This window comes from Sciurus carolinensis, unplaced genomic scaffold (assembly GCF_902686445.1).
Source record: "Sciurus carolinensis unplaced genomic scaffold, mSciCar1.2, whole genome shotgun sequence".
NCBI lineage: Eukaryota > Metazoa > Chordata > Mammalia > Rodentia > Sciuridae > Sciurus > Sciurus carolinensis.
In genome coordinates, this window is record NW_025920154.1 from 207,250 (window position 1) to 228,941 (window position 21,692).

Here is a 21,692-nt window from a genome sequence, read left to right on the forward strand (position 1 = left end):
GCATTTTTCACAATGGAAAGAAGATATGCATTTTTTCATAGAAAAGTTTAGTAAAATTTGTGTGATTGGCTGTTGACCACACATAGTTGAAGGCAGAAAAGTCAAACTCACCAAATGATTCACTTTCTAAATATTGCCTGAGTATAAAGTAGAGGTCAGTCAACTACAGCCTACAAGACAAATATGATTAGCCCACTGTTTTGTAAGTAAAAGTTTTATTAGGACACACACCCACATTTATTCATCGTGAATTGTCTGTGGCTGATTTCATGGTATGACAGCAGAGGTGAGTCATTTGCGTCTCTAAGATAGTTACTAAAACTAAAATGCTTTCTATCTGGCTCCTTAAGAAAATCTTTGCCAGTTCCTGAATAAACCTTCCTTCAAGTTTCCTAAGTTCAGCAAATATTGGGAGGGGAAGGGGAAACTCCGAAAGCTCTTGGCTTGAGTGATGTTCTCTTAGTACAAGGTACCTTCACTGTCACAGCTTCCCAATGCTACACTTCTCCTGGTTCTTGAGATAAGGGAAAGAAGATCACAAGAAATGCAAGTTCCATCAATAGAACTGATTTGATATTCAGTGCACACTCAGCAGAAGGATAAGGAAAGGAAATCATGACAGAAAAGTTGGGCTGAGTCACCCATTTTAATAAAAGTTCATCACAGAAATTCAAAATGAATTGAGTCACCCAACACTATTTGCCAAATGGGTGATAAAAAGTACCTGCTTCTGAAAGCCAAACAGATATCTGAAACACCACAGTCCTCTTGTATGAGAAAAAACAAAGTACACCCTCCTTTAAAAGGTGTGACTGCCACAAGTGTGTTTTTTAAAAATTCATTTTTCTAAACTTCAATGAACTTCATGGTTGGGTAATATTTTAAAGTCCATACCAGTACTGAATGGCTACATTTCCTGAGTTCAGAAAATGCTGTGGTGAGAGAAATAAAAATAATTACCATTACTACTTCTGTAACGACACTTTTTGGTTCTTGTTCTCAGATTGAACAAAGGACCTCACACATGCTAAGCACGTGTGCCACTTAGGAATAAGATTGCAATAAGATTTCTAAACTGAACATAATGGAGAAGATCACCTAATTTCCCTTCTGAAATAAAATACACAAAAAGCAGCATGTATTAGAAATTTATTAAATCACATATCCGATCAGAAAAATAATCTCAAAAGAAGCTTAAACATAGTAATCTCAAAATATAGTTAAAACATATGCTCAAACACACATGTAGAAAAACTTGGGGCTGGGATTGTAGCTCAGTAATAGAGTACTTGCCTTGCACATGGGAGGCACTGGGTTTGATTCTCAGTACCACATAAAAATAAATAAATAAAATTAAGGTATTATATCTATCTAAAACTAAACATATATACCCCCCCATACACTAAATATATATATTTGGATACTAATGGCTATAGGATTCAGTTACATAAACATTCACTTAGTGGTAACAGAACAAATTATAGACAAAAAAAGAAACATGACAGTAATTTTCAAAATCATAGAATCCAAAAAAAATAATTTTTAAAATATATAATAAAACCTCTATTTCATACTGAACTATCCAACTACAAACACAGAGGACATAATTTGGTAGGATACAATCAATCAATCCTGTGGTTAAAAGCAATTACTAGGGGTGGGATCATGGCTCAGTGGTAGGGCACTTGCCTCACACGTGTGAAGCACTGGGTTCAATCCTCAGGACCATATAAAATGAATAAAATAAAATAAAAGTATTGTGTCTATCTACAACTAAAAAAAAAAAAAAAAAAAAACTTATTACTAGCCAGGCAGCATGGCACACACCTATAATCTCAGTTACTCAGGAGGCTAAGGCAGGAGGACTGCAAGTTTAAGGCCAGCTGCAGTATAATTTTTGAAACCCTGTCTAAAAAAGAGAAAAGGGGCTGGAGATGTAGCTCAGTGATGAAGTGCCCCTGAATTCAATCCCCAGTACTGTGAGGAAATAAAGGAAGAAAGAAAAGAAAGATCGATTATGAGAAACTACTTTGCTTGACTATATTTGTTTAAAAAAAATTAATAGAGAAATTTTTCCAAAACCATGTAAGTGGTAAGTGTACAACCTTCAAAGAATTAAATCAAGTTGAAATGTCTTAATATATATCTACTTATATTCTTTATAAAACAAATCCATTTCATAACTAAACATGAAACTAGATGAAAAATGGATTCTTGGAGAAAACTTAGCAAATTTCTTCCTAGAGATACTTTTACTTGTTCCCATCAGTAACCTACCCCATGAGAATCGTCCAAGTAAGAATATCAAACTTATTCCATGTAGAAGAGTTCTTTGAAAGAGAAGAGCAATGCTACATAGGAAGTCAATCTCCAGACCATTCTGGTTCCTCTGTCTTAGGAATTCTGGATGAAAGAGATGTCTTTATTCTTGGGTGAGGTGTTATAGAAAGCAGTGTATTTCATTCCTTCATCCCATGTCATCTAGAAAGTATGCCCTACACACATGCATACATAAAGCTAAATAAGTTAGTCATATGTCAATATTTGAGTGGTCAAAATCTATAGACAAAACCAGGGAAGTTGGTCACTATGGAATGGTCATGAAAATGACTTCAGGGAGGCAGGCATGACAGGTGCACCTTCACAATTTGCAGTTACTGCCCCATAGCTTTTCTTATTCTTTCCATTCCCATTCTACTCTCTCCATAAAGATGTAGAGGAGCAAGCATTGGGGCAAGAATATGGTAAATAGAGCAGTAAAATCAAGAATAGTAAAAAGAATAAGAAAGAAGGATGGCAATGAGCCCGGAAGTAGAGATGCAACAGAGTCAATTCTCAAACCAACTAATTCCCAAGCAAATTCACATTCCATCACATCTTCCTTCCCTGCCTCCATGGATTTCCATGTAAGCCTTGATCATTCAAGACAATTCATTCTATAGATCTCCAGTTTCTCCTCTCTTTGGTCGCCCTGGATTCCTGACAGAACCTCTTCTTCACAAATTAAGACATTTGTTGAATGGCTATGCCAGATTCTGTGATAGGAACTTTGAAGACAATAATTAAAAGTAATAATTGTTAATAATTGCATGGCACTTATGTGTCAGGTATTGCGCTAAATGTTTGCTTGATAAATTAATTTCATTTAATCTTCAAGATACCCCCAGAAGTAAAATTATTATACACAAAAATTTTACTGTGACCTTGGATAAACATTCTAACAGCTTACCTAAGTAGGAGAAATGGGATTAGAACACAGCCTAGGACTAGAGTCTGCTCTTAACCACTCTGAGGAGACCTGTCTGTTAAACACAGGGCCTTAGCATTGCACTGTTCAAGGAGACACCTTTACACAAAATTTAATTTACCCAAATTTAATTTGGGTAAACAGTCGATTGTAATATGTGCAATAGGTCCTTTGAGAGAAACAATGTAGTTAGATGGCTAAAGAAGTTGTCTGAGAAAGAGGATATCCAACTATGAACAGCATCCTATGAAAAATAATATAACTTAATGGAGAAATAACAGAAGCAGAGAAACCCACAGAGTTGTGAGAAAACATGGACAGTCAGGAAAGCCGATAGCACTTCAGCATGGTGAAGGACAAAATCTGTAGAAGCAGAAAGGGAAGCAGGTCAGAAGCTAGAAAAGTAGAAAGGGTTGGAGGAAAGAGAAAGACCATGAGATCCAAGGAATTTGGACTTTATTTAAACAGAGAAACCATGGAAGGCTTTATGAATAAAAAATGATATGATCAGATATAGATTAAAGGGTTTCTCAATCTCAGGGCTATAGCCATCAATACCGGATAAATCTTGATGCGGGACAGATGGAGTATCCTGTGCGTTGTAGAATGCTTCGCAGCATCTCTGGCCTCTGCCTCTAAATGCCAGCTGCAGCCCTCCCCACACTGTGACAATCAAAAATGTCTTCTGACGTTGTCAAATATCCTCTGGAGGACAACATGGCCATGAAATGAGAACCACAGGAGATTAAGGAAACTGGACTGGAGACTAGGCAAACCCAAGGAGGTAATAAAAGGGCCAATACAATAATCCAAACAGATGATAACTGATGTGACAGCTAATTTTTCCCATTCTTCTCAGGCAACATGGCCTTATAATTTAGCCCTCTATTATCATCTGGAAAATATTCCAAGTCCTCTCTGTGTAAACCCTCTTCACCTCTGAGGGCCACTCGTTCAATTGTGTCACATTTATCCCTTCTTATTGCAGACATTTACTGACCTCTGCATGCAGCCTTGTACTTGCTCAGGACTATCATATGGTCCTGTGTGTGCTTCACAAGCTGACTCTTCTACAATTCAATGGAAAGTTATGTTCCAGTCAACACTCCTGAGTGTCCTAATGACAATGAGTATGAGTATTCTCTCTACCATGAAGTGGACTTCAGAGTCAGTGGAACACCTCCATATTTGAAATCCTTAACAACAATACCATCCCTCTGACCACAAGCTTCAGTGAATCCATTTGCTGTATATTCTCACTTACTATTATTATTATTATTATTATTATTATTATTATTATTATTTTGCAGTGCTGTGGATTAAACCCAGGGCCTTGTGCTTGTGAGGCAAGCACTCTGCCAACTAAGCTATATCTCCAGCCCCTCTCACTTATTCTTCATTGTCCTCAAAACCTTTAATCTTGAGGATGAGGAGATGGCTCAGTGGTAGACCACTTGCCTACCATATGAGGCCCTGGGTTGGATCCCCAGTATCACACAGAGACACACACACCCAAAAGAAAAAGAGAAATCTAAGGGAAAAAGCATTTAAATCTTTTGATTCATTAACTTTCTCTTAATCGACTGATTCACTTTTTTTTTTTTAAGCACATAATCTATGGTATATGCCAGCAATATCAGTTTCTTTGCCCTCTATCAACTGACCACCATGATGTCTCAAAGAATAAATTCTACATGTCCAGAAAAGAATTATCATCTTCCCTAAAACCTATTTCCTCTTTAGCATTTTGGCTCTTAGATTATATCAGAAACACAAATCAGAAACCTAAAGAAATCATCTATTCTACTTCCCCACATCTAATCAAATGATAATTCCCATCAATCCTAAATATTCCTCATATCTATCTTTTTCCAGCCCCACTACCTGTTTTCAGTTTAGGTTCTTTTCTGATCACCTGGATGCTAATTTTAACTTTACTTAATCTCTTTTATACTCTGCCACCACCAAAGTAATATTTTGTAAATACCTATCTGTTTATGACTTAACAATTCAAAGTTATTCAAAAGCATCCCCAGGGTGACATAAATGTTCTTGTTTGTATGTCTGGCCTCCTTTCTACCCATCATTCTATCAACTTACACTTGAGGAAATACTTATAAACCATGCTCTCATGAATCTCCATGACTCCACATGTCCTCCCTAGTGCACAGTCTTCTCCTTTTAAAGCTGCTCCCTGAAGTAAATGCCTATGTTCTTTAAGTCTTGCCCCAAGAATGGTCTCTTGAGCTACCAAAGAGCCCCTGTTAATGTTTCCCCTTTGCTCCTGCTAGTGTACATATCTCCAGTGGGACCCCAAACATGAGGAGGATCTCTGGTGATGGCAAACACTTTCTATATGCTCTATAGTATGCAAAATACTTTACTTATATCATGCTTCCTCCTTACTTAGAAACTACTATATTATTCCTCCCTTTACAAGAAGAAATAACTTTGTGAAACTAAGCCACTAAGTTCACACAGGAAGTGGGATATCCAGGATAGTCTATGAAACCCACTTCAACAACTGCACTACAAGAATTATTTTGCATGTCTTATTCTATATAATAAGCCAGTAGAGAACTGAGTCTTTCTATTCATCTGTGTCCCTAGTAACTGGAAAGGTGGGGATGGAGAGGGCAGGAAGAGAAGGAAAGAGGTGAAAAAAGGAAACATCTAAATAACTCAGTGATAAGAGTGCCATCCAGAACTCACCTTGCATGCTAGAGAACCTGGGTTGGTTGCGGGTGGTGGTAAGGAATTTCATTAAATGGAAACTCAAAGACATTAAGCATATGGAAGGAGAGGAGTCATGTTTCTTCTCCCCAAAAAGAAAACAAGAGGCAATCAGAAACTGTTCTGCCAAGTCAGTGATCCATGCCTGTGATCCTAGCTGCTAGGAAGGTAATTTAGCAAGACCCTAACTCATAAATAAAACAGAAAAGGACTGGTGCTGTAGCTCAGTGGTACAGCATTCTGGGTTCAATTCCCAGTACAGCAAAAAAAAAAAAAAAAAAAGAAGAGGAGAAGAAAAAGAACAACAAATTCTTATGCCAGATGGGTAAGGCCTGCAGAAGAAAGGGAACAAACTAAATGTAAACACAGAATACCTGGAACACTTTTGAGCAAGTGATTGTTAAAAATATAAAAATTCATTTGAACTTGACCTGAAAAACAACTCTTTTGAGTGTCATCTATAATATTGGGATAGTGAGAAGGAAACAGAATCAGAACACATTAACTGCCTCTGCAAAGCAGTATTTAAAAGCAGTTCATGTTTCCCAACTTTTAGAATAAATGTATTGATAAAACATTAACCTTAAAAGTATGCCCTAGGGCTGGGAAACTAGCTTGGTGGTAAAGCTCATGTTTATGATATAGGAAGTTCTGGGATCCATCCTTAGCACTCCCTCCACCCAATCCCCCCCAACCCCCACCAGATAAAAAAGAGCCTCTGGTAGAAACTGGAAGGCAGATGTGGCTCAGATTCAGGAGAGCAAAAAGTAAGGTGTAATTTCATAAGGTAAGTTCATAATTTCATAAGCAAGAGATATTATCCAAAGTTGATGGACAACTGCAAAAAACTATAGGCATATATTTAAAATTCAAATAAAGACTGCTAAAGAGAAACTAAAGAAGCAGTATCAACTATATTATAAAGAATAGGGAGGGATTATAAAGGGATTATAAAGAACATGGGTATAAGTGAGCTAAATCCTCACCTGTAACAGCCAGAAGGCAATGGCAATGCTAAGAATGGCATCAGCAATTGTAAATACCCCAGGTCCACAGGGTTGCACAAGAGCAGGGAGCACAGGGAATCACACTAAATGGAGCAGGGCTAGGGCAAGGAGCAGGGCCTGCTGCTTGTCATACAGCTCACTTGCTCTTTAACCATGTGGATATAGGAATCAGGAATTTTTCTAAGTTCTTAAAACTAAAACCTAAAATAAAACGAGTCAAACTGAAGGAAGGGATTTCAGTTTAAATCTATTTTGGTCACCTCATTAACACAGATCTTGGAAACCTGCCTAACAGAATAGATTTAATACATGTTTATAAAATGAATTCCAATAAATATAATCTTAAATTTTACCAGTGACTTCTATGCTGAGATTAGAAGTATCTGTAAGGAAAAGAAATGTCAGCTAAAAAAATTTAGGGCTGGGGTTGTGGTTCAGTGTTAGAGCAGTCGCTCAGCATGTGTGAGGCCCTGGGTTACATCCTTAGCACCACATAAAAATAAAATAAAGGTACTGTGTCCACCTACGACTAAAACAAAATATATTTTTTGAAATTTAAAGCTGGTCTAAAAAGTATCATTTAATACCACATTTAAAATAAACAACTTGTTGAGAGTCATTACTATACACAAAAACATAGTAAAATATGTGTATATATAAATCAGCCTGGGTTCTGCATCTGTAAATTCAACAAACCTTGAATTAAAAATATTTAAAACAAAACAAAAAAAACTGCATCTGTGCTGAACATGTACAAACATTTTTATCATTCTTCCCTAAATAATTCAGTATAATAACTATTTACATAGCATTTACATTCTATTTGTATTATAAGTAATCCAAAGATGATTTTAAGTATACAGGAAGATGTGCATAGGTTAGATGAAAATACTTTATATAAGATGCGAGCATCTGCAGAATTTGGTATCGTGAAAGGTCCTGGAACAAATTCCCAGCAGATACTGAGGAACAATTATATGTATGTATATATGGATATTCCCTCAGAGCTGAAAGATATGTCATAGCTTTTACTGTTTCTCAAGAAAAAAACTGTGTTGGGGGGGCTTGAATAAATAGTTTCTTTTTTTATTTTTTTAGTTGAACCACTAGTATCTTATTTTGTTTGACAGCTGAATACAGAGACAATGGATACAGTAATCTACAGGATCATTATCATCTATAGGATCATTACTGGGGTATCTTGTAATCATCAGAATTCAAGCGAGTTTGTATTTAACCTATAAAGACAAATGAAAATAAATCTATTTTTCAGAGTGAATAAATAGCTTCTAAATATTCTTCCTAGGGCTGGGGAGATGGATCAGTTGGTAGAGTGCTTGCTTTGCACAAGGCCGTGGGTTCAATCCCCAGCACCACAAAAAAAAAAAAAAAAAAAAAGTATAAATATTCTTCCTGCTCTGAAAAAAAATGAATTCACACAAAAATAATCACTTCTGTTTATTCACTTTTGTCCGGGCTATTGGTGACAATGAGTAGATTACATTTCATTAGTTTACTTATAGTTGCTCTTGGTTTTGATTAATGACATCTTTCGGCAAGTTTAAGATCTTGTTTTAGTCTTTTATGGCTTGAATTTTCACATCTTCTTTACTCACACACTCTTCTAAAACCTATGCTCTTTTACACAGACACCAAGGAACTCTTGCCCATCTGGTAAACATGGGAATCACCTCATATTTACCAAAATCAGCAGATCTGGCTGGGTACAGTGGTACACAACTGTAATTGTAGCAATTTGGGAAGCTGAGACAGAAGGATTACAAATTCCAGGTCAATCTTGGTAATTTAGGAAAGCCCTGTTTCAAACTATAATAAGAAGGGTTAGGGATATAGCTAAGTGGTAGAGTACTATCCCTATCCCCAACACAAACTAAAGACAAGTCTTAGCAACTTAGCACTTGTCTCAAAAAAAATAAATAAATAAATAAAAGAGGGGAGAGATGGGGTGCTGAGGATATATAGTTCAGTGGAGCATCACTGGGTTTAATCACCAGCACTGCAAAACAAAAAGCAAAAAATAACACATCAACAAATCTGTCAAAATCAAGTTAAGTGCAGCATCCAAAACATAAATCCAAATAGATTCCACTAGACAGGCATTTGAGATCAGGATCAGTTCATGAATGATTGAGTAGCAATAAACACATACTCCTGTAAGAATGGTTCAGGTCAAATAAACTTGCCTAATTTTTGTGTTATTTAACACAGTTATGAATAAAGAAATCCTAGAAAGCCTTATCAATAGATAATTAACAATTATGCAAGGTAAGTGTGGCTGGTTTGAAAACAGCTGTCAGTGAATATATGATAGAAAAAGGGATGTCACTATAAATACATTCAGAGGAAAAGCAATATTAAGGGGACCATATACTGGACTTGTTCTTACAATATGACCTCTATTCACATTTAAGAGGTAAAAACCCTGGACCCTTGCTCAGTGATAGGTTGAAGACAGGTATGCTTCTCCACAGTGACATGGCAATGGCCTGAAACTGCAAATGATAAGGAATTTGTTTTCTCCAGATATCTTTGGAATAGCTCTAGCTTAGGATTCTATTCAAAATACAAAGCTGGGGGGTGGGGGGAACCACAAAAGCAAAAGACAAATATGAGTATACTAGCAAAAAAAAGTAAAGTGATAGTTTCTGGATCCCCAGACCACTTGGAAATAGAATGAAGTATCAGAACATTTATTAGGCTCTTAAAGGATGACAATGTTTATTTCTACCAGTGCTTTTGATGGATAAAACCATTTTAAGTATCCTAGTGCTAATTTTGACCAGCTAAGAAAACCAACATCATTCTACTCAGCAAAAAAAAAAAAAAAAGCTCATGTTTATCATGGAATAAACTAGGTATTAGAAAAAAATAAAAAGAATTTGTTGGGAATCAATCTAACCAAAAGGGTGAAAGATCTCTACAATGGAAACTACAAAACACTGAAGAAAGAAATTGAGGAAGACCTTAGAAGATGGAAATATCACCCATGTTCTTGGATAGGTGGAATTAATATTATCAAAATGGCCATACTTCCAAAGGCACTATACAGATTTAATGCAATTCCAATTAAAATCCCTATGACATTTCTCAGAGAGACAGAAAAAGCAAACATGAAATTCATCTGGAAGAACAAAAGACCCAGAATAGCCAAAGCAATCCTGGGCAGGAAGAGTGATGCAGGAGGTATCACTATACCATATCTTAAACTCTACTATAGAGCAATAGTAACAAAAACGGCATGGTATTGGCATCAAAATAGACAGGTAGATCAATGGTACAGTATAGAAGACACGGAGACATACCCACATAAGTACAGTAACCTCATACTAGACAAAGTGCCAAAAACTTACAATGGAGAAAAGACAGACTATTCAACAAATGGTCGTGGCAAAACTGGAAATCCATATGCAGTAAAATGAAATTAAACCCCTATCTCTCACCCTGTACAAAATTCAACTCAAAATGGACCAAAGATCTAGGAATTAGACCTGAGACCCTTCACCAAATAGAAGAAAAAGTAGCCCAAATCTCCATCACGTTGGCTTTCGAGCAGACTTCCTTAGCAAGACCCCCAAAGAGCAAGAAATAAAAGCAAGAATCAATAAATGGGATACATTCAAACTAAAAAGTTTTATCTCAGCACAGGAAACAATCAACAATGTGAAAAGAGAGGCTACAGAGTGGGAGAAAATCTTTTCCACACATACTTCAGACAGAGCCCTCATCTCCAAAGTTTATAAAGAACTTCAAAAAATTTACACCCAAAATACAAAGAACCCAATCAATAAATGGGTTAAGGAACTGAGCAGACACTTCACAGAAGATATACACGTGATCAACGAATATATGAAAAAATGCTCATCATCCCTAATAATAAGAGAAATGCAAATTAAATCCACCCTAAGATTTCATCTAACTCCAATTAGAATGGCTATTATCAAGAACACAAGCAATACTAAGTGTTGGTGTGGATATGAGGAAAAAGGCACACTCATACATTGCTGGTGGAGTTGCAAATTGGTACGGTCACTCTGGAAAGCAGTATGGAAATTCCTCAGAAAACTTGGAACGGACCCACCATTTGACCCAGCAATCCCACTGCTCAGTTTATACCCCAACAACTTAAAATCAGCATACTACAGTGATGCAGCCACATCAATGTTCATAACAGCTCAAATCACAATAGTTAGATTGTGGAACAAACCTAGATGCCCTTCAGCTGATGAATGGATAAAGAAACTGTGGTATATATACACAATGGAATATTACTCAGCCATAAAGAAGAATAAAATCATGGCATTTGCTGGTAAACGGATGAAGTTGGAAAATATCATGCTAAGTGAAATAGGCCAAGCCCAAAAAACCAAAGGCCAAATGTTTTCTCATCAATAAGCCCATAGAACATAAAACGAGGGGTGGTGATGGGGGGGAGAGAGAAGAATGAAGGAATTTGGATGGTGTAGAGAAAAATGGGGTGGGAGGGGATGGGGAATGGAAAGAGAGTAGAATGAAACAGTATTACCCTATGTGTAGCTATGACTACATAAATTGTGTGGATCTACATTGTGTACAACCATAGAAATGAAAAGCTGTACCCCATTTGTGTACAATGAATCAAAATGTGACTGTAAAAATAAGAGATTTTAATAAAAAAATAATAAAAAAAAATAAAATGCTGAGGCTGTCTTTGACCTTGTGATCATCCTGCTTCAGTCTCCTGAGCTGCTGGAATTATAGGTGTCAATCTACATGGCTCTCTAATTATGTGGCTAGTTTGAAATATTTTTGTTAAGTCACCATCTAATTGCTCTCACAGTTTCTGTTGCCTGCCTTCTTTTCTGGTAAACAGATTCTCTTTTTCTGTTTCTTTGTGTGTCTAGTAAAATTTTGTTGGAAAGTGGAAAAAAAAAAAGAATTAAATTTAAGGAAGGTATATAACGAATACAAGTTCTGTTTTTATATTTTCCTCCTCAAATGGACCTATCTTCTCCACCCTCAGCAAATGGTACAACCATCCATTTGCCCAGCTATTTCAAGCCCAAACCATGAAGTCATCCTTGATTTCTTCTTTTTCCTTGGTCCTCACATCTGACCCACCAGAAGTCTTAACACCAGAAGTCCCATCAGATTCACCTCCAGAATCCATCCTGAAATATAACTATCTCCCTGGCCACTATTCTACCGCAAGTTGCTGTCACCACCTCCCACTCAAGTACTCCAACGGCCCACCTGGTATTCCTGCTTCTACTGCAATCCCTACACCTTAGTATCCAAAGACTAGGCAGAGTAATCTACATGAAATATAAAGCAAATATTTTAATTTCTTCCCTGTACAAAGCCTCCCAGAAGCTCCCGCTTTCAGATTTAAAAACAAAACAAAACAAAAAATATTCCTTCCATGTGAACTGACTGATTTTCTTGGTACTGGGGATTTAACCCAGGGGCACTTAACCACTGAGTCATATCCCCATCACTTTTTATTTTTCATTTTCAGAAGATCCTAGTTAAATTGCTTAGGGCCTTGCTAAATTGCTCAGGCTGGCCTAGAATTTGCAGTCCTCCTGACTCAGCATCCCGAATCCCTGGGATTACAGGTGTGTGCCACCAGGCCGGCTTTTCCATGGATTTCAAGACAGTGCTTTTCTGGCTCCTGAGACCTTTCTGTCCCTATCTCACTAAGCTTCAGCTACACAGACCTTCTCATGCTGTGCCCACACAGGTCATACTTGTGCTCCTTCATGGCCCTATGGATTTATCTGGAGCTGCCTTGAATGACCTTTCCCCACATTGGGCCTCATAGGTCCCACTTTTCCTCACATCAGGCCTCACAGGTCCCCAGAGAGACTCCACTCTGCATTCATCCTACCCCACCCTATTATTCAGGTTTATTTCCTTCATAGCACTTATTGTAATCTGAAAAAAAAAAAAAAACAAAAAATTAACCTATGCTTTCATCTGTTGTTTCATTCTCTCACCCTGAATAGGATGTTATTTCATTCCCTCACCCTGAATAGGATTTCAAGAGAACAGGAATATCATTTCTCTTGCTTGCTAACCTATCTCAGAAGCCTAAAACACTGTCCATGTGAACTTCAAGAAAAACTGAATCTTACTTGTGTGCATGGGTGTATACCTGTAATCCCAGCTACTTGGGCAGGAGGATTTCAAGTTGCAGGCCAGCCATGGCAAGTTCAAGAAAAGTCTTGTAACCAAGGCTTTGCAAGACCTTGCCTCAAAATAAAAAATGAAAAGGGCTGAGAGATGTAGCTCGGCAAAGCATTCCTGTGTTCAACCCTCAGTGCCCCCCGCCCCCCATCAAAGAAAGGAAAAGTTGAATCTCCAACAAGGATCCCAAGTGATAAACTGTGCCTAAAATTAAAAATGGTGCCTGATAGCCATTTGCTGACTGTGGGGTCATACATGTACTCTGTGTTCCTGGAGGAACCATTCACTGATCTTTGTGGTCCTTACCTGAGGCATTTTACTGATTGGATAAACAGGCTCCCATCCTCTGGAAAGTCTCATTTTGCTGCTAAGACCTACACAGAGTCATATGCAAATATCGACCAATCAGGAGTGGTCATGATTGCAACCCTTCATTTACATAAAACCAATCAATCAGGATTGAACTTCAAACATCCCTCATTTGCATAGGCAGAGGAGTAAGAGCCTGGGCAGAAACTTTCTCTAATATGCCCCTCACCCAACCTTGTTCCTTCTAGATTTATTTTCCTTTATTATTATTATTTTTTGGTACTAATGGCTGCTTCTTCCTGTTTGCAAATTTTGTGGGACAGCATGGGGTGGGGGACAGTTGCTGCTAGGAATTGAGCCCAGGGTCTCTGTTGTTAGCAAGCAACTTACAGCTGAGCTATATCTACCACCAACCACCCCCATGACCTTTTTTTTTTTTTTTTTTAATACAGTCTTGCTAAATTGACCAGACTGACTCCAAATTTATGATCCTGCTTCCTCAGCTTTCTCAGTATCTGGGAGGCTGAGGGGTTGGTTACCACACTGGGCTCTTTTCTTTTGTTGCTTCTTTTCGTTCTTGTTTTTTTTAGGTCTCCCACATTTATTGTATTATTTTATAATATTTTTGTTACACCTGTCATATAGAATATATTTAATAAACATTTGTAAATAAATTAACATGATTACTGAAACCTATTTGTGTCTTCTAAAGTTCTTAAAAACTGAAGTTAAAATGTCAGCAACAATGGGAATTCCATTCATATTTTCTATAAGTGCTCAATAATCCAAAATGTATATGATAACATGGGACTAAAATCAAAAGGCTTAATTGAAGTAGGCCAGTCCACAAACTGCACTTGTAATATCCCCACATCAAAATTCTTTTTTATTAGCCATGTGTGGTGCAGCACACCTGCAATCCCAGCAATTTGGGAGGTTGAGACAAGAGCATGGCAAGTTTGAGGCCAACCTGGGCAATTTAAGGAGCACCTGTCTCAAAATAAAAAATAAAAAGGGCTAGGGGCTTGGCTCAGTAACAAAGTATTCCTGAGATCAATTCCCAGGACCAAAAAAATAAACAAACAAAAAAACAAAACAAAAAACACTTTTTTACTTCAATTATAGAAGGAAGAGGGGCAGGTCACTGTTAGGAAAGGAAATAAAGTTACAAAGCTAAGGGATGGGAAAGGTGCCAATTGTGAGCTTATTTCTATGGGGCACTCCTTCTTGAATGGCAACAGACTACAAGAGAATTACTGGTTAGAAATGCTCCCAAAAGCAACTTTCAACATAGAGACTAATTATCTCAAACTTCTCTCTCTAGAGAAAAGCACCTTCCTTCCATCCTCCATTGATATCTCCGTCTTCGTGGTCCTTGTATTATTACTTCTCTGGGTTTTAAAGAAAATCTTTGTATTTAATAAATGCATGGTTCTGTTGCTGAACTGCTATTTAAATGCATTAAAAAAACACTCTGAGAATGCCTTTAATTTCTTAGTTTGTGTTCTGTTTGGTGGGGGGAGGAGAGAATGAATGAACATGGTAAGGATAAAATGAAATTATAACAAAATGGGGTAAAGAAACTCCATTTTGAGGAGTTTGTTGCCTAGGATATTAAAGGATGTTATTTGTGTGTTTTCTCTCATTATGCCACACCCAACTGTCCCCAAGAATAACATAGCTTAAAAAAAAAAAATTATCAATCTCTAAGATAAGGATCGAATAGGGTGAGACTTAAAGAAGTAAGCAGGATGGGATAGTTGATTTTTAAAAAGACAAAGTCTAGGAGTACAGTACAGTAGTAGAACTCTTGCCTAGCATGCAGGAGACCCTGGATTCACCCCTAGTACCACAAAAACAAAAACATAATAAGAAAAATTAAAGAAAGAAAAATAGGGTTATCCTATTTAATCCCACATTTGACAAGACTACTTCTGAGCTTTAACAGAAGAAAATATAATTTGGGAATAGTTTTAATCAAAAAGCAAGTGCTAGACCTAGCTAGCATTTGCCTTTCTCAGTACTATATTTATTATAATTCCAACTTGATAAATTGTGTTCAGTTTGGTGGGGGGAGGAGAGAACACAGCCCTACAACACTTAAGACACCATAGTCCTCCCATTCTGTCTCTACAATAATATAGATCTCTCAAAGAAGGGAGGAAAAAATTAAAATTATCCAATTCTTCCAATAGGAAGACAAGATCTACCTAGCAATGATTAGCCACCAGGTCATTAAAAACAAACAAACAAACAAACTGCAGTAGGAAATATTTAAATTAATTTTTTTTTTGAAGTGCTGGAGATTGAAACCAGGGCCTTGTGCTTGCAAGGCAAGCACCCTAGAACTGAGCTATATTCTGAGCCCTAAATTAATCTTAAGAAGGAAGCCACAAGCATTACCTGAAGATTTTTCTTTCAGATGGGAAGAACCAAGAAGACCTCAAAATATTTTATGCAATTTATTTGGCTAATACTGAAGGGAGACAGAGGAAAATTGCAGGTTTTAGTGGATAAGAAGAGGAAGAACCATAATAAATGTATGGTTTTACTGCTGAATTGCTATTTAAATGCATTTAAAAATGCCCTATTTTTACTGTCCTTTAAAAGTCCCCATTACTTCACTCCCTGAATCACAGCATATATGTTGAAGAAGGTTGATAAGAGGGGATAGTTGGCAATAATGGAACAATATTAACCCTTGTGGATGAGAACCCCTTGCTCTCAAATACTCAAATCCTGGGCTCTGCACAAGTGAACCAACCAGACTTTCCATTTTCTCATTAGAAATCCACATGTGCTTCTCCTTTTTCTGCCATTGTGGTGCATGCGCTATATTCCTCGCCATGTCTTCTCACGAGACTTTCAGAATCAAGCGATTTTTGGTCAAGAAACAAAAGCAAAATCATCCCATTCCCCAGTGGATTTGAATGAAAACTGGTAATAAAATCAGGTACAATTCCAAGAGGAGACATTGGAGGAGAACCAAGCTGGGTCTACAAGGAATTACATGAAATGGCACACATATTTATGCTGTATCAAGGCTATGGTTGATCATCTTGTCATGTCTGCACTATGAGGACAGTTAGGAAGAATTAACTGGGAATATGAGTTTTGTTACAAAGGTGCTGTAGTACTGGTTTTGTTTGGTTCAGTAATAAATATGTGAAACATTTAAAAAAAAATAAAAATTCACATGCATCTCATGTATCATAATCCATGTCACACATGCACCACATACCTGAGAAAGATCAGCAGTACTCTGACTTGACAATGATAATTCAGCTGTGCTGATGTTTGTTATGAATTATGGATATACCGTTCAAATTACTGTTTAGCAGTATTAATTCTTGGTGAATGTGAACTGGGGGAGAAAACAGACAATGCTGCTTCACGTTAATATTTAGTACATAAATGAGTTGGGAATGCATTGAAACAGCATTCTAGGGCCGATGGAAACAGGCGGTCATTGGGAATACTTTGTCCTATGGAGCTGCTTCTGAAGGAATGCCTACGACCAGCAAAGTCAGAAATACTGACTAATAGTCATTTTAAAATCTCCCTGACAGGCTGTGGGTGCAGCTCAGTGGTAGAACATTTGCCTAGTGTCTGGATTTGATCCCCAGCCTCACAAAAAAAATTTTAAATGTCATCTTAAAATCACTGCTGATTAGAGCAGGCTAGAAAACTGTCTGTTAAAAAAAGGAGGTTTGGCAAATGTACTTAATGCTCTAGTCAAAAAGAAAAAGCATAGAAACAGACAAACTGAACTACTGAGTGGCCCAGGGGAAGAAGGCTTGTGTCACATATTTATGAATTATCAGGTGAGCTGGCAGACACACATCACAGTTGCTATTTCACCTGCAATCCACCATGCAAACAGAATGAATTCTCCTACTTACATCAAATGGAGCAGAACTTGACTGGGCATTCTGATGACATGGTTCCCTGAAGCAGTCACTAAAAGGAAGTAGAAGACTCATGGCAATGATCCGTGAGCAAAATTGCTCTGCTTCTTCTGGAGGCCCATTCTCCTGCTGGCTGAACAGCTTCTCCAACAGAGTTCACCCTGTGGATAAAACAAAGGCATTAGGCAGGAACACTGGTAGATCACCTGGCTAGAAGCTCTCCAGTGAAGACAGGAGGTAAACACAAGCAGGGAGCAGCGCTGTTTCCAAGACTGCTGACACGTGCAGAAAGAAACCTCTCAAACACAGCACAACTGCAGTATGAGGCCTGAGATACCACATAGAAAAGGGTTGCAGGTCTTTCCTCTCCCATCCCAGCGAATAACTCCTGCCTCAAAAGAGAATGGCCCAAGTTACCAGCTGTACATTCTCCCTTTAAATGAACACCCTCCTCTTTTAGATTTAATTAGCAATCCTCCTTTCTTTTTTGTTTACCCTGAAGATATTTCTCTAAGCAAGCAGTTAGTATCTCAAGGAGCCACCATTTGGGCCTAGAAATGTCAGTGACTGACATTTAGGGTCTCAGACCTGGGAATGGAGAAGGATAAAGAATGAGGAGACAAGGAGACAGGCAAAGACACCTACTCATGGAAAAGGAAAGAGAGTTTTCCAAGGAAAATGCTCTAGTGTGCTCCTCAGATGTATAATTCTACAATGAGTCTAGTTTTAAGGGATTTTTTATTATTGTATACCAAAAAGAGACAGGAAAAGAGAGAAAATAAGACAACACTGTCTGAGAACATGGGTCCCCCACTCCAAGGTTCTCAATCTTGGCTGTCACTGATGCACTGAGGACACAGTTTTGAGAAAAAGGAAAAAGAAGTTTTATTGCTTTACTAGCAGAAGAGAAGCAAAGGAGACTCCTGTCCCAGATGCTGCGATTCTACTCATCAGGGAGAACACAGTTTTTAAAGAAGAGATTTCACGCCAGGTGTTCCCTGTGCGGGATTTTGATTCCCTTGTTAATTTGGGAGACTGCCATTTCTTAGATCTTCTGTCCCTATCCCAGAAGTCTGAATTACTTGGTTCCTGTGGTGGGTGTGTTCATAGGCAGTCAATTTGGCTAGGATGGGTAAAAAGGTAATCCTGTTCCCCACCCCCAGGTTAGGGAGGAGAGAGAGAAAAGGAAACATGTCCATTTTAAAATCAGCCTCACTGGCAGACCAGGGTTATATTTCAAGTATGAGGTGGCCACTGTTAAAGCTGTGCCTTAGATCACCTGGGGAGAACAAAATTGCTGAAACACTGGGCTTCAGTATTCTATTGGTCACCAGTTGATTTTGTTAACCAGATGTGAGAACTATGGATGCAATTCCTAATCTATTTCTGACATTAACAGCTCTCTATTCTTCAGAAATATAGTTTGTGTCTGTATTCATAAGCTACAGCAAAGGAAATGCAGAATCTCAGGCTCCCTTCCAGGGTCACAACTGCTCCTTGGTTCTTGTCCTACTGCTGCCCCTTCCTCTCACCTCTAATTAGTGTATTATATTTCAACTTTAGATAAAAGTCACTGATCCAGAAAAGTCTCCACGTCCTTTTTAACCCTTAATAAAAGCTCCTTTAGGTAATTAACCATTTTAGTTAATGAAGTGGTTGTGAAACCTTTTATTTTGAAAATGTCTACTTGTAAAGGTGGTCCACTTCTTGCTGTGAATATAGCCCTTGCTGCTCTGCCACTGTGACTTATTTTTAAAATGGACACATTTCTTTCTAGTACTCTCTCCAAGCTCCTCCCTAATCTCCCCTCCCCACCCCCAATCACAAACAGAAAGGGATTACCTTTCTTCCCCATCCTAGCCAGAGTTCTCTGTCCTTGAGCACACCCCCACCATAGGAATGAAGTAATTCAAATTTGGGGGATGGCACCAGAAGAGAATAGAAATGACTATGACCTGGCCCAGTGGTGCACAGCTGTAATACCAATGACTCGGAAGGCGATTTCAAAGGCAACCTCAGGGCCCTAAGGAATTTTGTGAGACCCTGTCTCTGAATTAAAATATAAAAAAAAAAAATCAGTGGTTAAATGCCACTGGGTTAAATTCCCAGTACCAAAAAAAAAAAAAGAGGGAGAAAGAAATGACTGTCTCCCAAATTATAACTCTGGACAGAACATATGGGATGTAGCCTTTGAATCATCTCTTTAAAAGCCCCCTGATCCCCTTGATGGGCAGAATCACAACCTACAGGACAGGAGTCACATGTGCTTCTCCTTTGCTAGCAAAGCAAAAACCATTTTTTCTCAAAACCATGTCCCCATTAATGGATTGGCATCCAGGACAAGGACCAAGCTTTCAATAACGTAGTGTCTTACTTAAATTGTAAACTGACAGCCAGTTTATATCCTGCAAATCTGGCCACTTGCACGTGAAAAGCACTGACAAATATTTGGAAAAATTCTGGAACAATGCTCTGATTCTGTGACACAGATTCACTGACATCATGATCAGAATGTAACAGAGGATTTGTCCTCCATTTCCCTTACTTTTTGTCCTTCTGCCCCTCCCTAGTTCCTTTTGCCTGTTATTCTAAATTCTAAAGAGAGGACCTCACCTAAATAGTTCAGACATTAACAGCTAAATGAGCTTTCTTTAGAACCCAGAAAATCTGGTGACCCCTGAAATACCCACTCCTTTCTTTAATTCTATGGTAAGGTACATTTTTTTATCAACTAACATAAAGCATATAAATTAAATGGGGGAAGAATAATAGTCTATCTGAAAAGAAAATCCAGGAGCTGACTCCAGTAGGTGGCTGTTCACTGCCAGGTTGGGGAGTAGACACATGCCCTACCTGACAAAGCCTTCACCCAGCCTGTAGCCTCACTGTACCTCCTCTCCCTCCCCATAAAAGTCCTTTGTGCCCCTGACCTCTCTCCCCACCAGAAGGGTTTTGTGACAGTGAAGTCCTCTTCTCCTTCAGCTGGCTTTACCAATAAAATCTATTTCCTTGCCTCAATACCTTCTCTCTCAACTTAATTGGCTGGTTGTGAGTCAAGCAGTCAGAACTTAATTTCAGTAATAAGAATCAGAAATGAAATGTCGATCTATATCATCAAATTATTTCCATAAAGGGCCGAATAGTGAATATTTTTGACTTTGAAAGAAACATAAGTTCACTGTTGCATTCTTCCAAATTCTTCTCTGGTGTGAGTTTTTTGTTTGAGTTTTTGTTTTGATACTAGGGATTGAACCCAGGGTGCCCTACCACTTAGTTAAATCCCCAGGCTTTTTTTTTTTTTTTTTTTTTTTTTTGAGACAGGTTCTCACTAAATTACCCAGGCTGACCTCAAACTTGCAATCCTCCTGCCTCAGGCTCCAAGTAATTGGGATTACAGGAGAGTGCCACCAAGCCCAGTTTATTATTATTATTATTTTTTTTTTGTAGTTGTCAGTGGACCTTTATTTTATTTTTTTATACATGGTGCTGAGAATCGAACCCAGCACCTCACACATGCTAGGCAAGTGCTCTATCACTAAGCCACATTCCCAGCCCCCAAGCCCAGCTTCTTTTGGTTTGGTTGTTTAAAAAGGGTTTTATAAATGTAACAACCATTCTTGCTTAGGGCTGGAACTTATAATTTAGTTATAACTAAATTATAACTATTAGTTATAACTAATTTATACTTTAGTTATAACTAATTAATAACTAGTTATAAATTTCAAACATAAATGTACAATTCTGTCAACACAACAATCATACAATTTTATACCTCTCCCTATTTTCACCTATAAAACAAAACTAATCTCAAAAGCTGCCTTTAATATGTGTAGTGGGTCTGGGGATGTTGCTCTGTGGTAAAGCACATGCTTACCATGCAGAAAGCCCTAGGGTTCAATCACTGGCCAAAAAAAATTGGAGTGACAAAGCACTACCCTACAGAACATAAGTTTGCCTGTACCTAACTGGAACTAAAGACCTAGGATATCACACCCCTCAATTCTCAAGAGATGATCATAAAAATATATCCATTGTATTAAGGGAGGGGAGGGGAATGAAAGGCTACAAATTTCAGTAAGGACATCAGACATGTACATCAAAGAGTTCATAGGTCACAAGACTGGGAGTAACTGGGAACATTATCAAAACTAAACCTCCCCCACCCCAGTCATAGTTAATTACAACCCCTTAAAGGAGCGATTGTTTTAAGATCATGTCATATCCTGTGACCAGGTCTTCAACACCCTCCCCTTGGTACTAGGTCATCAAGACCCTCACAAAGGAAATTCCCTGAGGGCTACA

The 21,692-nt window shown here is 38.0% G+C and overlaps 1 long non-coding RNA gene and 1 pseudogene across 2 annotated transcripts in view; one reads left to right on the top strand and one right to left on the bottom strand.

Moving 5' to 3' along the window:
- LOC124974559 (uncharacterized) overlaps positions 1 to 21,692 on the bottom strand; it is a 91,055-nt gene that overhangs the window by 65,639 nt on the left and 3,724 nt on the right. For both annotated transcript variants that reach the window (XR_007106795.1, XR_007106794.1), the window contains exon 2: positions 17,385 to 17,551. This is a non-coding gene — a long non-coding RNA (uncharacterized LOC124974559). The remainder of the gene's footprint in view (positions 1 to 17,384; positions 17,552 to 21,692) is intronic.
- On the top strand, positions 16,329 to 16,556 carry LOC124974556 (60S ribosomal protein L39-like; annotated as a pseudogene).